The sequence below is a fragment of the Dipodomys spectabilis genome, unplaced genomic scaffold, assembly GCF_019054845.1.
Source record: "Dipodomys spectabilis isolate Male_0828 unplaced genomic scaffold, ASM1905484v1 ptg000140l, whole genome shotgun sequence".
Classification (NCBI taxonomy): Eukaryota; Metazoa; Chordata; class Mammalia; order Rodentia; family Heteromyidae; genus Dipodomys; species Dipodomys spectabilis.
The window spans coordinates 17,370,139-17,386,518 of record NW_024870817.1 but is presented as its reverse complement, the minus strand read 5'-3'; the positions used below and the strand labels follow the sequence as shown (position 1 = coordinate 17,386,518).

At 34.7% G+C, this 16,380-nt stretch overlaps 1 pseudogene; it reads left to right on the top strand.

The window, feature by feature from the left end:
• Positions 1-347: 347 nt before the first annotated feature.
• Positions 348-1,278, top strand: LOC122117307 (annotated as a pseudogene).
• Positions 1,279-16,380: the final 15,102 nt, after the last annotated feature.

Here is a 16,380-nt window from a genome sequence, read left to right as displayed (position 1 = left end):
AACAATTTGACGTGAAGAAAACTTGCAACGGTTTGGAATCAGTCATAGGAGATAGGTTTATTTACATTTTGGTATGTGTATGTTCTTCAGTTTATTTGAGAGTGTCCATAACAATTCAAAAATAAGGTTTTGCAGGCCGGCTCTGCCCGCGATGTCAGGCGCCGGACCCGGGTGCTACCACGATCTGATGCTCCACTGGCTGCCCCGGAGGCTGCCATGTCTGGCGTACAGAGGCAGCCCTGCCCCCAGCCCTGCCCTGGCCTCAGCCTGTGGTGCCCCGCACCCCGCTGGACTCTTCCCTCCCTTCCTCCACCCCATCAGGGTGATAAGAGCCTTGAAAGAAGATGATGCATACAGGAGAGACTTAAGCATGCAAACCTTTATTTGTCTGGCTTGCACCGTCATTTTCATTCCATGCTGCTGGCCTTCAGATGACGGACAGATGCCTCATTCACATCACTACAGAGACCGTCACCAGCCAAACTTAAGTGACCAACAGGTTTCTGCCTTATATTCTGACCTGATTAAGCAACCTCTAACTAACCAGGTGATGCCGGATACTGTCACGTTACAGAAGCTGGGATGCCCCAAACCTTCAGCGATCCAGCCACTGGTCCCCTGAGAAAACTTTCTGTTGACTTGATCAAAACATACAAGCATATTAATGAGGTTTACTATAGAAAAACGAAGCGAGGACTCCAACAAGGTCAGGTAGACAATTCTAGTCACAAGAAGGAGTGGAAGGTTTACAATGATGTTTACGATGATGATAACTATCATTATATTGCAAGTAAACCGAGAAAAGTGGATGGACAGTTACGAAATCGGCTCCTTGATAGGCAAAGGTTCCTTTGGACAGGTTGTGAAAGCAAATGATCGAGTGGAGCAAGAATGGGTTGCCATTAAAATAATCAAGCCCAGTTCGACTTCTTGAGCTCATGAACAAACATGACACTGAAATACTGTAGAGTTCATTTGAAACGCCACTTTATGTTTTGAAAAAATCTTCGTTTGGTTTTGGAAATGCTGTCCTACAACCTCTATGACTTACTTAGGAACACCGATTTCCAAGGGGTCTCTTTGAACCTAACATGAAAGTTTGCACCACAGATGTACACTCCACTGCTTTTCCTTTTGACTACAGAACTTAGTATCATTCGCTGTGACCTAAAACCTGAAAACATCCTTCTTTGTAACCCCCAACGGAGCACAATCAAAACTGTTGACTTTGGCAGTTCTGGTCACTTTTTTAATGGCCAACTCCATGTGGCTGACTAGGTCAACTTTTTTTTTAAGAAAAGGAGGTTTTCATATGTAAAAGTGACAAAAGAAAGGATTAATGACTATGTAAGTGCATGGAAGCTTGGAGATAATTATTTTTATAAACCACAAAAGATTTTGTTATTAATCAGGAAATCTACATTTATTTTGTAATTAAATGTTAAGCCTGTGTTTTTTTTTGAACTTTGCAATTCATAAAAGTTTACAGTAAATAAAAGGATATCATCTCAAGTCTAGAAATACCTGAAGGAATTCATTTGTTACTGCTATACAGGAGTGTGGACTAGAAAGCTGACACTATGTGGTCAGGTCATTTTTTTTTTTTTCTGTACAGGTTGCCACATCTTAGCAAGCACAAAAAAAAGAAAGCAGTTTCCAAAATGATATTTACATAAAGAAAATAAAAAAATCCAATGCTTCTACATACTGTGTTACATTAAAGTCCAGTTTTGTGTGCTTTACTACACAGTTTGATTACAAGATTTCTGTGCATTGTAAACATAAGCAGCATGGAAAAGGTTAAATACCTGTGTTCAGATTGTAAGATCTAGTCTGGACTTGCTGTGTATATTGTAACATTAAATGGAAACAAGAACCCCTTTTGTATTATAGTCATGAGGTCTTATGTATGAGAAACAGTTAATAATTTGTAAAAAAAAAAAATCTAAAATAAACATTGTTTGGTAATCTAATTTACAGAAATACTCTCAAGTTACACCAAGATTTTGTACAGGAGTACTTTAAGCAAGAGCATTTGCAATGATAATAAAACTAATATAAATAGCACAAATATCACCGGGCACCAGTGGTTCATGCCTGTAATGCTAACTACTCAGGAGGCTGAGATCTGAGGATTGCTGTTCAATGCCAGCCCAGGCAGGAAAGTCAGTGAAACTCTTATCGCCAATAAACCACCAGAAAACCAGAAGTGATGCTGTAGCACTGTAGTGCTCGCCTTGAGCTGAAGAGTTGAGGGACAGCGCTTAGGCCCAGAGTTCAAGCTCCATCACACACACACACACACACACACACACACACACACACACACACACACACCAACACAAAAGTGTCATCATTAACTAAATTATATAAATAAGTGCTATAGAATATGGAGGAACCATTAAACTCTAACTAGATCTCTGTGTACTGATATGGCTAAATGTAGCATACTTATTGCAGATTAAATACAAGTCATTTATATCATTTAATAAATGTATACAAGTCATTCCAGGAATTAAGCACTGTTCTAAATGTAAAATTATCAATATTTTGCTATATAAAGCAACGTTATGAAATTGGGTTGTTAAAATTTTCTCCTCATTTTACAGAAAACATACCCTGAAATATGAAGTACTTAAATATTTGTCCAACATCACATTATGAGGAAGCAATATGATTTGAAGCTAAGTAATTCCTATCCAGACTGTTTTTTATTGGCATAAGTGCTACATCTCAGAATAAAATACAAAATGATTTGCTCTGTGTAAATTTCTGACTTATTTTCTCAGATGTATTTGTATGGTACAGTGTACTTTGAAATGTGGTTTAGAGACCAAACTGATACCTCATCTTGTATTTTCAGATGAGCCTTATATTGACAAATTAATTAAATAGACTTAAATATTTACAGTTTTAATGCTGCTGTTGATAACATAGCAATTTCTTAAGTTGCTACTTAATTATATTACTACTACTAATTCCACTGGGCAGATTAATGAGGTGTTGATTTCTAGACATGCAATTTCTCCTCAGGTTACAAGAGGTCCAAGAGCACATACCTATTGGATAAGAGAATGTGGGTTTTGGACAAGAAAAGTAAGTATATTATTTTCTGTGGTACTAAAGCTCTCGTAAAATATGTTGAAAAGAGAATGCGAAGTATTTCTTCTGTATGTTGTCCAAATTCTGCGTATTTCAACACACATTTAAGGTAGATTTAAAAACTATTTTCTTTGAATTTAAATTAAGAGTACTACCAAATGAAATGAAGAAAACAATTTATTATCAGTCTTTTTTTCTTTTTCTTTTTTTTTAAATCTGGAACATTATTTTTTTATTTTTAATAAGTTTTATTGTGAAAATACTGTACAGAGGGGTTACAGTTACATGAGGAAGGTAATGAGTACATTTCTTTCTTGGTAGATAAGATCTATCCTCAACTCACTGTAAACATCTTGGGAAGTTTACATTATAGTAACCTCATCAAACATTTAAACAGAAATCTAGCTATACTATAAAGGTCTGCTTGCAGTCTTCTGTACTAATTAGGATACCTCATAAACTATGCCAGGTATAAATTCAAAGATAGTCCTCTTCCTCCTTAATACTTGATAAATTGTAGCTGAACATGAAATTAACTTATTTTAAACATTTTTTGTTGACTTAACATGAAGGCTTCAAACTCATAAATTAAATACTGGTAGTTAAATGGATAGGCAAGATAATCAGATATGCTCGTATGTGTGTGTGTGTGTGTGTGTGTGTGTGTGTTTTCCTCTTTGTTGGAGTCCAGTTTGATGATAAAATGTGTCAGTTCTAGTCAAAGTTCTCAATGAAAGGGACCTTAGCTACTAAGGCCAAGGCATGTGGTATTTATGCTCCCTCTGAACAACAGTCTTTATTATGACCAAGAGGCCATAAGAATTTTGATGTCATATCTCAGAGCCAGCATTGGTTCAACAAAATCACTGTCAGATAATTTCTTCCCTTTGACAATTCATAGGCTATTTGTTTGGTAGTTTCAAATTCATTCTAAAAAGTTCTTTGATTTTGACTTGAGGAATTGAAGGATGATATAACTGGATGTAATTATATTGACCACTTGTAAATTAGTAGTTGGTAAAGCAGAGAACCTTCTTTTAAATAAATTTCTATTTTACAAATGGAAGAAACTATGTGTCATGAGAAATGTTTATACATAACATAGATCACATATATTATATGGAGAAGCTGTCCATTTCCATATTAAGGAGAATATACTTCTCAAAAAGTAAAATCAGAATAACTGAAAATTAGTTTTTTTTTAATTTGCAAAAAAATTTTGACCCACTTGTATATATTTTATCAGAAAATAAAATTACATTTTAAAGTAATGAAAAAAGTGTTACATTTTATAATCTTCAGATACTTGTTCGTTACTAAACTTCATAACAGAATTGTTTTAAATTAATGGATCTTAGAAAACTCATAATTACTTGACCAGTCTTTCTGTAAAAATTATGCATATCTTCCTGGCATATATCTGCATTCATTTTGAAATCACTTTAACCAGCATAATAATTTATTAAATTGAAGTGCAGCAATATGCCAAATGGTTCTCATAAAAAAATGATCTCTCTTTCCAAGTTAACATTAAGTATACCCAGAATTCTTTGTAAATTTATTGTGTCTTTTTTAAATCTTTAACTATACAAAAAACTTTCCTTTAACAAATCAATTTTTGCTCTTAATGCTTTACCTCCTTTCTTTATTATAACATAAGATCTATACCATCTCCAAAGTTATTGCACAATGAGTGTAGTCAGTTTTTGAATGTCTGAGTGCCCCAGAAGTCATATTGGATAAAAACAATTACCTACAGAAAATCTAAAGGAAAAGTTACAGCGATGTCAGGTAAATTATCTACAAATACAATAAAAATTAGAAATATTTTGATGAATTGTCAGTTATACTCAGTATAACATGATTTGAATCTCATAAACAGCAATTTGACAATTTAGCAATTAGTTAGCAATTTAGTAATTATTAGCAAATGCTCTTTTTGGAAATGTAAAAAGGGCTGGAAATTGGAGAGTGCACAGCCTAACATGACTTTTTTAGAAATAGAAATGATGTACTCTTAAAATATGTTTCTTAAAGCTCTCATGTGAGGTTTAATTATACCATTTGTTCATTTGTTGCTGTCTCCTTCTGTCTCTCTCACAAACACACAGAACTCTTTTGTTGTTAATGAAACCTATAGGTTGGGTTTACACTCAGTGGTACTGCATATGTATAATTTAGGTTCAAAGGGATCACGGATTCAATCCTCAGCACTACATAGAAGAACAAGAATTCAAATCTCTAAAGAAAAGAATAAAATAAAAGGAAAGAAGAGAAAGCAAATTAATTTTTGTTATTTGTAATTTTTCTCTTAATAAATATTAAGTGTTGATTTTCATGAGGTTCAGTTGGTTATTTCCATTCAGAATATACGGATTAAATCCCATGCGACTTTTGCCACCCAACCCATCCTTTTGTATTTTGTTTGGTACTTCCATTTCAGGTAAACCTTCTTAACTTTTACATAAAAAAACAACATGCAGTACTTCCTGACATGCAGAAAAAGAACAACTACTTATGAAGAACAACTAACAATGCATATGAAGATGACAATTACTTTGGAAATGTTTTCAGTTTTCTGATGCTTTGATTCACATCATTTCCTTATGAGGACTATTCTGAAGGCAACCATTACATTTCCCCAAGGAATTTTGTTTAGATTTAAAGCAATTGGTCTTGAAAGCATTCCTATAGGACACCTGTACATACCCACATGTATATTCATACATCCAGATATATACCACAGGATAGAGAACTCAAGATAATAGAAGTTGACACCACATTTTGACTCACAAAACTATGTTTTTTCCCAACAGAGTGAGACATTTACATCAGAATATAAAAATGTTACATCTTGTTAAGAAACATACTTGTTAATACTCCCTTTCAATGAGTTCAGTTCTCATTGGAAATTATCGTTAAACTTGAGGAAATCCATTACTAGGCAACTCATTCCAGTTGAAAATTTTGTAGTTCAAATAAGAGTAATAAATCACTACAGTGAGAAAAAAATATAATCAAAGAAATGAGTGGCACCATTTTACAGTACAAATTGGAATATTTTGCTTCACTTAAATGAAAGCAAACAATACTCTTTATATCAAAAAATTGATTTTGAAAATTATAAACATAATGTCTTCATATATGATTAAATGGATCATTACATCTCTTTTATTTTATTTTATTTTTTAATCAAAATGTGAAATTTATATTTTGTAACACATTCTAAAAGAAAATGGTGCTTCCATTTAAGCACAGAATCACCTCTACAAAAATTGTGATATGGTACTTTTAAACAAGGAAACAGTATGGTACTAGTACAAGGGGTCACTCATTTTGTAAAGTGATTTCTGAAATGTTTTATTACACAGCAGCCAAATTCATGAATAGAAAACTCAGAATCAACTAATCAGCAGATTTATTGCTTTTGCTATAATGTATATATAAAATGTGTTGACAAAACAAAAATAGAAAAGAATTCAGTGCTTAAATGTATTTATAATTTATTTAAGGACTCATGTCACTTAAGTGTTTTAATGTGTAACAATTATACTTTGGAGCAGAACAGCTGTTGAAAGGATTCACATGATCAATCTTTCACTGCATGTTTTGTTGCTGTATCCTCTTCCTTTAAGTAGTCCATGTAGGTATTCAAACTTCCTCAAATCTTTCTTCCAAAATCCTTTTGTTTTGATCGATTTGATTCATTCACGCTTTTTACAGGTTACAATTTCTCCTAAAAGCTTTAAATTATTTATGGTTCCAACTCTTCATAAGACAATTCTTTTCTGTTTCTTTACATCAATACACCTACTACACTAAGCACAGTACATATGGAATCATGAAAACTTGTATCTGTCTTGACCTAATTTAATCTTTATACTGCCTATAAATCCATGCCTCTGATCCTTGTCTACTATACTTTTAGAGCTTATTTAAATTTTTTATCAATTATTTATTGTAATTAAATAGTATAAGAATATTCTTAGAAGAATAGCCAAACTCTAACTTTGTTTCTTTTCCTCACAGTTCCTCAATGTGGTCTAGCACAATTGAGATAAATATTAGAGTTCATGACTAAATATAAAGTGCTGTAGTATAAATGCTCATTTCTGATTTTAAATACTTGTTTTGAAGGTTTCAGTGGGAAGACTGTATTATATGAATGGTCATTCACCTAATTGATATTCAGGAAAATTTTATGCAACATTAAGTAACTAAATTAGAATACAATTTAGATTTTAAAAATATTTAAAAGTATTAAATTTAAATTAAAAGTAATAATAAATATTATTATGGTCTGGGAAGGTGGCTCAGTGGCAGAGTGCTTGCCTTGCATGCATGAGGTCCTGGGTTCGATTTCTCAACACCACATAAGCAGAAAAAGCTGGAAGTGGCGCCGTGGCTCAAGTGGTAGAGTGCTAGCCTTGAGCTGAAGAGCTGAGGGACAGCACCCAGGCCCAGAGTTCAGGCCCCACGTCCAGCAAAAAAAAAAAATTTAAAAGTGTTAAATTTAAATTAAAAGTAATCGTAAATATTATTATAATGATAGTAAATGTTTTAAGTTTAATATAATTTAACTTCAAGGTTAAAATATTATTAATATTTATATTAAAATAATAGTAATACTAAAAATAAACATAATGTTTATATTATCAAAAATATTGAAATTGAATGCATTTTTTACTATAAAGCTATATTACTATATTCTTAGGTAACATCATTCTTTGACAATAGATATAATCACTCCCATCAAATTATAATCATTTATTATACAATCCTCTTATGTTAGCTTGCGAAGTGTTGATGAGAGAAAATATTTCCTTATATTTTTTTGTGGATGACACAAATGTATTTGTAAATCCATTTATATCATTGGCTGAAATAAACACATTAAGTACTGCTTTAAATACCCATTAACATGATTCAACAAAGAGGAATATGTTCCACATTTGTTGTGAGAGCTTGTATGACTTACAGTGCTGGAGGAACTCACCTTATGGATGTGTTTGATTATTTGTTCTAAAAGGTTGCTTATAATAACGGAATTTCACTGTGGCATTTCCTCAGCAGTGCTGACTGATAACACGGCATGTGACAGACATCTTTCAGAGTGCTTAGTAATCATGTCTTCAAAAGCATTCAGCCCTGTTCAGCTGAAGGAAGGGTGATTTCAATGACAGTATTCATAATAAATGTCCTCTTGGGGAGCATTTACATAATTGTGGGGATGGAAATGATCGTCACTTGTCATTTATTATTTTACTAGGCTCCCTTGAAGAACATTACATGAATCTATCTATCCATTGTCCTCCACAGACTACACTAACATTGCTCACCTGTACAAACCACTTCGTGATACTTAAAATAAGGTCAATTTGGGCCCTAAAGAATCTTTCATTTACTCAATTACTAAGAACATCTTAATATTAGAAAAGAAAGAATATTCATTCAAGTGAAACACTGACCTTGTGAGTATTCTGTCTGTTAAATTTAAATAATCTGAGGGAACTTTGTACTTTCTAAAACAAAATATTCTTCTCTGCTTTATAGATGTCTTACATTGGTAGTTTATGTCACTGAAATACATTATATGGGATATGGTGAAATGTGCGTATAATACACATGTGTGTGAGACACGGTAGAAGTTTATAATTGTAATTCTTTTTTTCTTTTTTTTCTACCTTTTTATTGTAAAAATAGTGTACAGAGGGGTTACAGTTACATGAGCAAGGTAATGAATACATTTCCTATTAAGCCTTCACCTTTGTTTTTCCCCCACCATCCCTTCCCTCCTACCTCCACAACCACTACTCTCCTCCCCCACTGAAGTTGTAAAGTTTGTTATCAATATAGTGTCTTGTACATCTCATTGTTACAATGGGTCAACCTATATCCCTATTTAAGCATGTTGTTTTTTCCCTTCCCCTTCCCGAATCAGAGAAGTGTATATACAAGATGCAGGGCACCGAGATCAAATACAGTGAAAACAGGGGTTATCCTGTGGGGGGAGGAACATACTAAAAACAAAAAACAATCACATGATACATTATAAATACATTAGAAACAATAACAGGAAAGAACGAAAGTATTTGTGTCCCTATCTTGGTGTTCATTTCACTTAACATCATCTTATATGGTCATATGTACATAGTTTTGACCTTTTCTGCTTGTCCTAGACATGTACTAGTTATTAAAAATAAGGGAAATCATGGGACTTATGATTCTTTGCTCGTGGCTAACATTACTCAACATAATTTTTTCAAAGTCTATCCATTTCCTAACAAATGGGGCAATGTCATTCCTTCTGATGGAAGCATAGAATACCCTTGTGTGTGTGTGTGTGTGTGTATACATATATTTATGTATTTGCACATATATATATATATGTATATACCATATTCTCTTGATCCATTAATCTACTGAGGGGCATCTGAGTTGGTTCCATATCTTAGCTATGGTAAATAATGATAACATAGTTGTGTTGGTAGTCTTAGTATGGGCTTGTTCATGATCATTTTGGGTAAATGCCCAAAAGTGGGATTGCCGGGTCATAGGGGAGCTCTATGTGAAATCATTACAGGAAGGAATAGGAATAGGTCTCCTGGCACAGGCCGATATTTTCTTAAGAGAGACCCAGAAACACAACAAATCAAAGAAAGGTTGGACAAATGTTGGGATTGCATGAAGTTGTAGAGCTTTTGTATGGCAAAGGACATAGCTAGCAAGATCAATAGAAAGCCCACGGATTGGGAGAACTTCACTAGCTATACGACAAAGGTCTCATATCTAAAATATACTTGAAACTCAAAAAATTAAATCCCCCAAATCCTCAAAGAAACAACTGCCTGAAAAATAAGTGGGCTAAAGACTTAAAGAGAAAAATCTCTGAAGAGGAAATAAGAATGGATAATAAAAACATGAAGAAATGCTCAACTTCTGTAGCCATAAAAAGAAATGCAAATCAAAACAACATTGAGATTCCACCTCACCCTAGTTAGAGTAGCTCTAATCAAAAAATCTAATAACAACAGATGCTGGAGGGGATGTGGCCAGAAGGGAACCCTACCGAATTGTTGGTGGGAGTGTAAACTTGTTCAACCACTTTGAAAAGCAGTGTAATTGTAGTTCTTAAGAGATAGACTGCAATATTTTAACATACTTGAACCAGTCCTTAATTACTTCCTCCTCATTACTTCTACTCTGGAAGGTGTGCAACTCAAGGGAGCAGCAGACCTAAAGCCACCTATTCTTCAGTAAGAGAGCTAAATAAATAGTATGGAAAAAAAACAGTCTTTTCCAGTAAATGCTGGAAATATTGGTTAAACACCTGTGGAAAACTAAAATTAGATCCTTATATATCACCCTGCAACAGAATGAACTCCAAATGGATCAAAGGCCTTGAAGTCAAAGCTGACACCCTGAAAACATTACAGGAAGGGATAGGAGAATCTCTAGTACTTCTTGGCACAGGCCAAAATTTTCTTAATAAAGACTCAGAAACACAACAAATCAAAGAAAAGTTGGAAAAATGGATTGCATGAAACTGCAGAGCTTCTGCATGGCCAAAGACATAACTCCCAAGATCAATAGAAAGCCCATGGACTGGGAGAAGATCTTCACTAGCCATACAACAGACAAGGGTCTCATATCTAAAATATACTTAGAACTCAAAAAATTAAATCCTCCGAAAACAAATCCTCAAAGAAACACATACCTATCTACAAGTGGGCTAAAGACTTAAAGAGAAACTTCTCTGAAGAGGAAATAAGAATGTCCAATAGACACATGAAGAAATTTTCAACTTCTCAAGCCATAAAAATGCAAATCAAAACAACATTGAGACTGCACCTCACTCCAGTTAGAATGGCTATAATCAGGAAATCTAATAACAGATGCTGGAGGGGTTGTGGCCAAAGGGAACTTACCTTACCTCACTGTTGGTGGGGGTGTAAACATGTTCAACCACTCTGGAAAGCATTATGGAGATTCCTCAAAATGTGACCCAGTAATCCCACTTTGGACATTTACCCAAATGATCACAAACAAGGCCATACTAATGCTACCAGCACAAGTATCTTTATCACAGCATTATTCACCATAGCTAAGATATGGAACCAACCCAGATGCCCGTCAACAGATGTGTGGATGAAGAAAATGTGATATGTGTGTGTGTGTGTGTGTGTGTGTGTGTGTGTGTGTGGTATGCATATATATATGTATATATATATATATACATATATATATGTAAATAAACGGATTCCATGCTTCCATCAGAAAGAACCACATCTGTTAGGAAAAGGAAAGACTTGGAAAAATAATCATTAAGAGAAGTAACCCAGTCCCAAAGAAATTTAGGTCCCAAGCTTTCCCTTATTTGCATTAGTTAGTAAACTAATAGGATAATCTTATCAGGTGAGCTGAAAAGCCAGCTATGGCTGGGAAGGTGGCTTGGTGGTAGAGCGTTTGTCTTGCATGCATGAGACCCTGGGTTCGATTCCTCAGCACCACATAAACAGGAAAAAAAAAACCTGGGAGTGGTGCTGTGGTTCAAGTGGTAGAGTGCTAACCTTGAGGTGAAGAGCTGAGGGACAGTGCCCAGGCCCAGAGTTCAGGCCTCACGACCGGAACCCCCCCCCCCAAAAGAAAGATGATTCCAAGTGAAATGAACGCCAAGATATGAACACAAGAGGACTGTCTTTATTGTTAGTCTTTTAAATGTACCCCATGATTTTAGTTTTGCTGTTGTTGTTTCCTTTGTATGTTCTTTCTCCTGTAGCATATCCCCTGTTGTCACTGTACTTGATTTTGGTAGCCTGCATCTTGTATATACATTTGTCTAATCAGGGGAGGGGGATAACAAAATGCTGAAACAAGGACACAGGATGACCCACTGCAACAAGGATACCCACAGGACAGTATATTGGAAAGAAATTTTAGAACTTTGAGTGTGGGGGGGGGAGGAGTATGGGAGGTAGGGGAGGGGAGAGATAATGGGATAACAACAAGGGAAGAGGTAACAATGATCGACAATGTACTCATTGCCTTACTCATGTAACTGTAACCCCTCTGTACAGCATGTTTACAATATATTAAAATTTTTTAAAAAGTTAATTACTAAAGAAGAACCACAATGTCATCATTTAAAGTAGTTACAATTGTTCCTAATTTGTAGCTGAGAATTTATCACTTTGGGGCCTTTGTTTCTTCATTTCTGATAGTTTGCCTTTTTCCAATCATTATTTCAGTTCCATGTTATCATGGAATATATTTCTTCATCATGTGACTTTTCTCTGAAACAAGTAATTCAAACATAAGTTGCCATTTCTTTACTTATAGTCTGGATCTTTAATGTGAGAATGTTTAATGAGACCTAAAATAGGGTCTTTAAAAAGCTTCTATGGAAGCTTTTGTCTTCTAATTAGAAGGTATGACTAGTCACTTAGAGGTGATTATTGACTTAGACAAATTCTAGTTCAATTAGTAATTTCCATATTTTTGTGTAGTTAAATTTTGGCATTTTATGAACTTATTATATATTTTCTTTCATTATGTAAATTAAACTTCTAGTTCAATTTAAATAAGCGTGTTTGTCTTTTGAACACATAGTAATCAGTGTCTGTAATCACCTAAGAGATTTAAAATCATTTAGACACAATATTTCTCTTCAGAAAATGAGTATTCTTTCCCTTAAATTGATACATTTAGTCATATTAAGATAACTTATAGATAGTTCCTCAGAGATACACAAAATATGTGCTAACTAGTTAGGTTTGCCATATTTAGTTACCTTTATTCTTTACTAAGTCTTCTTGAAAATGTTTTCCATTTTCCTTGTTTTTCTAGTTTGTCCACTTAAGGATATGTTTTCTTGACTTTTCTTTCTTTCCTTGTGATTTTTTTTTTTTTTTTTTTGTCGGTCGTGGGGCTTGAACTCTGGGCCTGGGTGCTGTCCCTCAGCTCTTCAGCTCAAGGCAAGCGCTCTACCACTTGAGCTACAGCGCCACTTCCGGTTTTCTGGTGGTTTATTGGAGATAGGAGTCTCACGGTCTTTCTTGCCCGGGCTGGCTTTGAACCGCGATCCTCAGATCTCAGCCTCCTGAGTAGCTAGGATTACAGGCGTGAGCCACCAGCCCCCGGCTTCCTTGTGATTTTTTTAAAACTAATTTACCTCGTGAAACCCTACTGAGAAAATAAAGGAATCTTCAGGGAATATGTTTTCAGTGTACAATTTTAAAGAACAAAATCCATGTCTGCAATTGCTCACCAATGACAATTCTTGTGAAATTGATGGAAAGAGGGTACCTAGGCATCTATCTAGGTTAAATGTGGGATTTCAGAAGTTTAGCTGCTTTGTTAAATATGAAAGATTTATGGCTTATTGGAGCCAATACACTCCAGTAGAAAAACCTTTGACATCTGCTATCATACAATGGAATGCAATGGAAAACTATATTCATGGGGAGAATATTGAAAGTGTGACATTGATCAAGATGCAATGTATTCTGAACTCCTTTGTTAAATGATAACTCCTTTGTACAACTGCCTAAAGATAGTTAACAAATAAATGATAAAATACAAAAATATATACTGAATTTAGACATATAGGAATTCTGAGGCTCTGTGAACTGTGGCAAAGTTGAATAAACACCAGCTGAGTATGTCCTACACTATTGCTGTTTTTTTTTTTACTAATACTTGTCTACCTGAATTTTACTTATTTTTGTAAGAAGGACTAATATTACACTAAATGGAGTTAATTGGGCTAGCATATGTTCAGTGCCCAAATTATTAAATTATATTCATAATTTTGCTTAATTTCAAAGATATCAGTTTAAACTATATATTTGCTACATTCACACATAATGTAAATAACTTTTATATTGAGCTGAAAGAATTAAGGGTCAATCAAGTGTAATCATGCACCTATAAATTTAGCACAGAAGCCAGAAGCAGGATGGTGAGATGGTATACCTACTAAGACCCTGTCTCAAAAAAAAAAAAAAAAGAAAGAAAGAAAAAGAAAATAGAATTAAGGCCCAGGACATGGGTCCAAGGAGAAGGTAGATAACCTGTTACAGGCAATATGATCACTGACTATATGGGTCAATTTTTTTTACATCTTCTGATAATCATATTTTGCCATAACTTATGCATAGTCACGAATATGTTGTTTGTAAAATGTATTCGATTGTTTAATAATATTTTTAAATAAAAACAAAATATGCTCGTTCTTTGTCAAAATTACATTGATATAAAACAAAATATAATGTCATGAATTTTAAAAATCTACACTATGATTGATTCAAAATATTTTTCTCAAAATATTTATATTGCACTATTTAGAATATTAATTGTAGGAGATTTTATATGAAAACTTAATTTCAAAACTTATTTCAAAGTTAAAATAATTCAGGGAGAGATATCATATTTATAAAAATGTAGAGAACGGCTGGGTGCTGGAGGCTCAAGCCTGTAATCCTAGCTACTCAGGAGGTGAGAACTGGAGATCGCGGTTCAAAGCCAGCCTTGGGAAGAAAAGTCCATGAGAATCTTATCTGCAATAAACTACTAGAAAACAAGACGTGGCGCTGTGGCTCAAGTGATAGAGTACTAGCCTTGAGCTGAGGAGCTGAGGGACAGTGTTCAGGCCCAGAGTCCAAGCCCCATGACTGACAAAAAAAAAAAAAGTAGAGAACTAGCACACCATTCTAACAACAGATGCTGAGGGGATGTGGACAGAAGGGAACCTTACTGCATCGTTGGTGGGAGTGTAAACTTGTTCAACCACTTTGGAAAGCAGTATGGAGGTTCCTCAAAAGACTTCACATAGAGCTCCCCTATGACCCAGCAATCCCACTTTGGGGCATTTACCCAGATGATCACAAACAAACCCATACTAAAGCTACCAGCACGACTATGTTTATTGCAGCATTATTTACCATAGCTAAGATATGGAACCAACCCAGATGCCCCTCAGTAGATGAGTGGATCAAGAAAATGTGGTATATATACACAATGGAATTCTAAGCCTCCATCAGAAAGAATGACATTGCTCCATTTGTTAGGAAATGGAAAGACTTGGAAAAAAATTATATTAAGTGAATTAATCCAGGCCCAAAGAAACATAGGTCCCATGGTTTCCCTTATTTGCAATAACTAGCATATGTCTGAGTCAAACAGAAAAGGTCAGAAAAATTGATGTTAGGAGAATGAACCCCAAGATAAGTATTCAAATGTTTTTTTGTGTTTTTTTTCCTTTTATGCAATTGTTTCTAAAATATTTATAAGATGATTTCTTTGTTGCTTTGTATGTCCCTCCACCATGCTTTCACTGATTTGATGTTGGTATAATTTGTGGAGAGGAAGGGAAAAAACAAATCATTTAACTAAGGATGCAGGTGGACCCATTGCAACAATGAGATGTACAAGTCGTTATGTCGAAAAATGAACTTTATAACATAACGTTGGTAAGGTGGGGGGGAGCGGGGAGGATAGGGTGGGGGGGGTGTGGGGAGTATAGGAAGGGATGGGAAGGGGAAACAAAGAGGAGGCAACAATGCTTGATAAGAAATGTACTCATTATCTTGGCCATGTAATTGTAACTCTTCTGTACAGTATTCTCAAAAAAAAAAAAAAAGAAAGAAAAGAAAAAAAAAGAACTAACACACCATTTCCACGCTTGCTTTTTAGGAAAATATGGATAAATATATGTCATACATTTTTCTAAGAAACTTTATATCAAAGTGCAGACAATGGACAATAAAGGAACAAACACAGAAGTACCTTTTCTATGACATCTCATTTATACATGCTAATTCAATACTTACCATTGAAGCCCCAACTCTGCTCCAACATACTTACCCATAAATATGCCACCACTAGGCCCTGTCTACGGGGGAGACATGAAAAGATGATGGAGTAGATGCTTTCCTTTATTTGGTTTCATGGATAAGAAGAGGTTTGGTAAAAACAAAGGAAACTACATTCTGAGGACAAAAAGAAGAAAGAGCAAGATGGATGCTGGTGGCTTAAGCCTGTAATCTTTACTACTAAGGAGGCTGAGATCTGAGAATCATGATTTGAAGACAAGCCAGTCAGGAAAGGCCATGAGATTGTCATCTCCAAACCATTGGAAAAACAGAAGTATCTCTGTGGCTCAAAGCAGTAGAGCAATGGTCTTAAGCAAAAGAGCTCAGGGACAGCTCCCAGACCCTGAGTTCAGTCCCCACAATCACCACCACCAAGTACAACAAACGGATGAAAGAAAATCAGAAA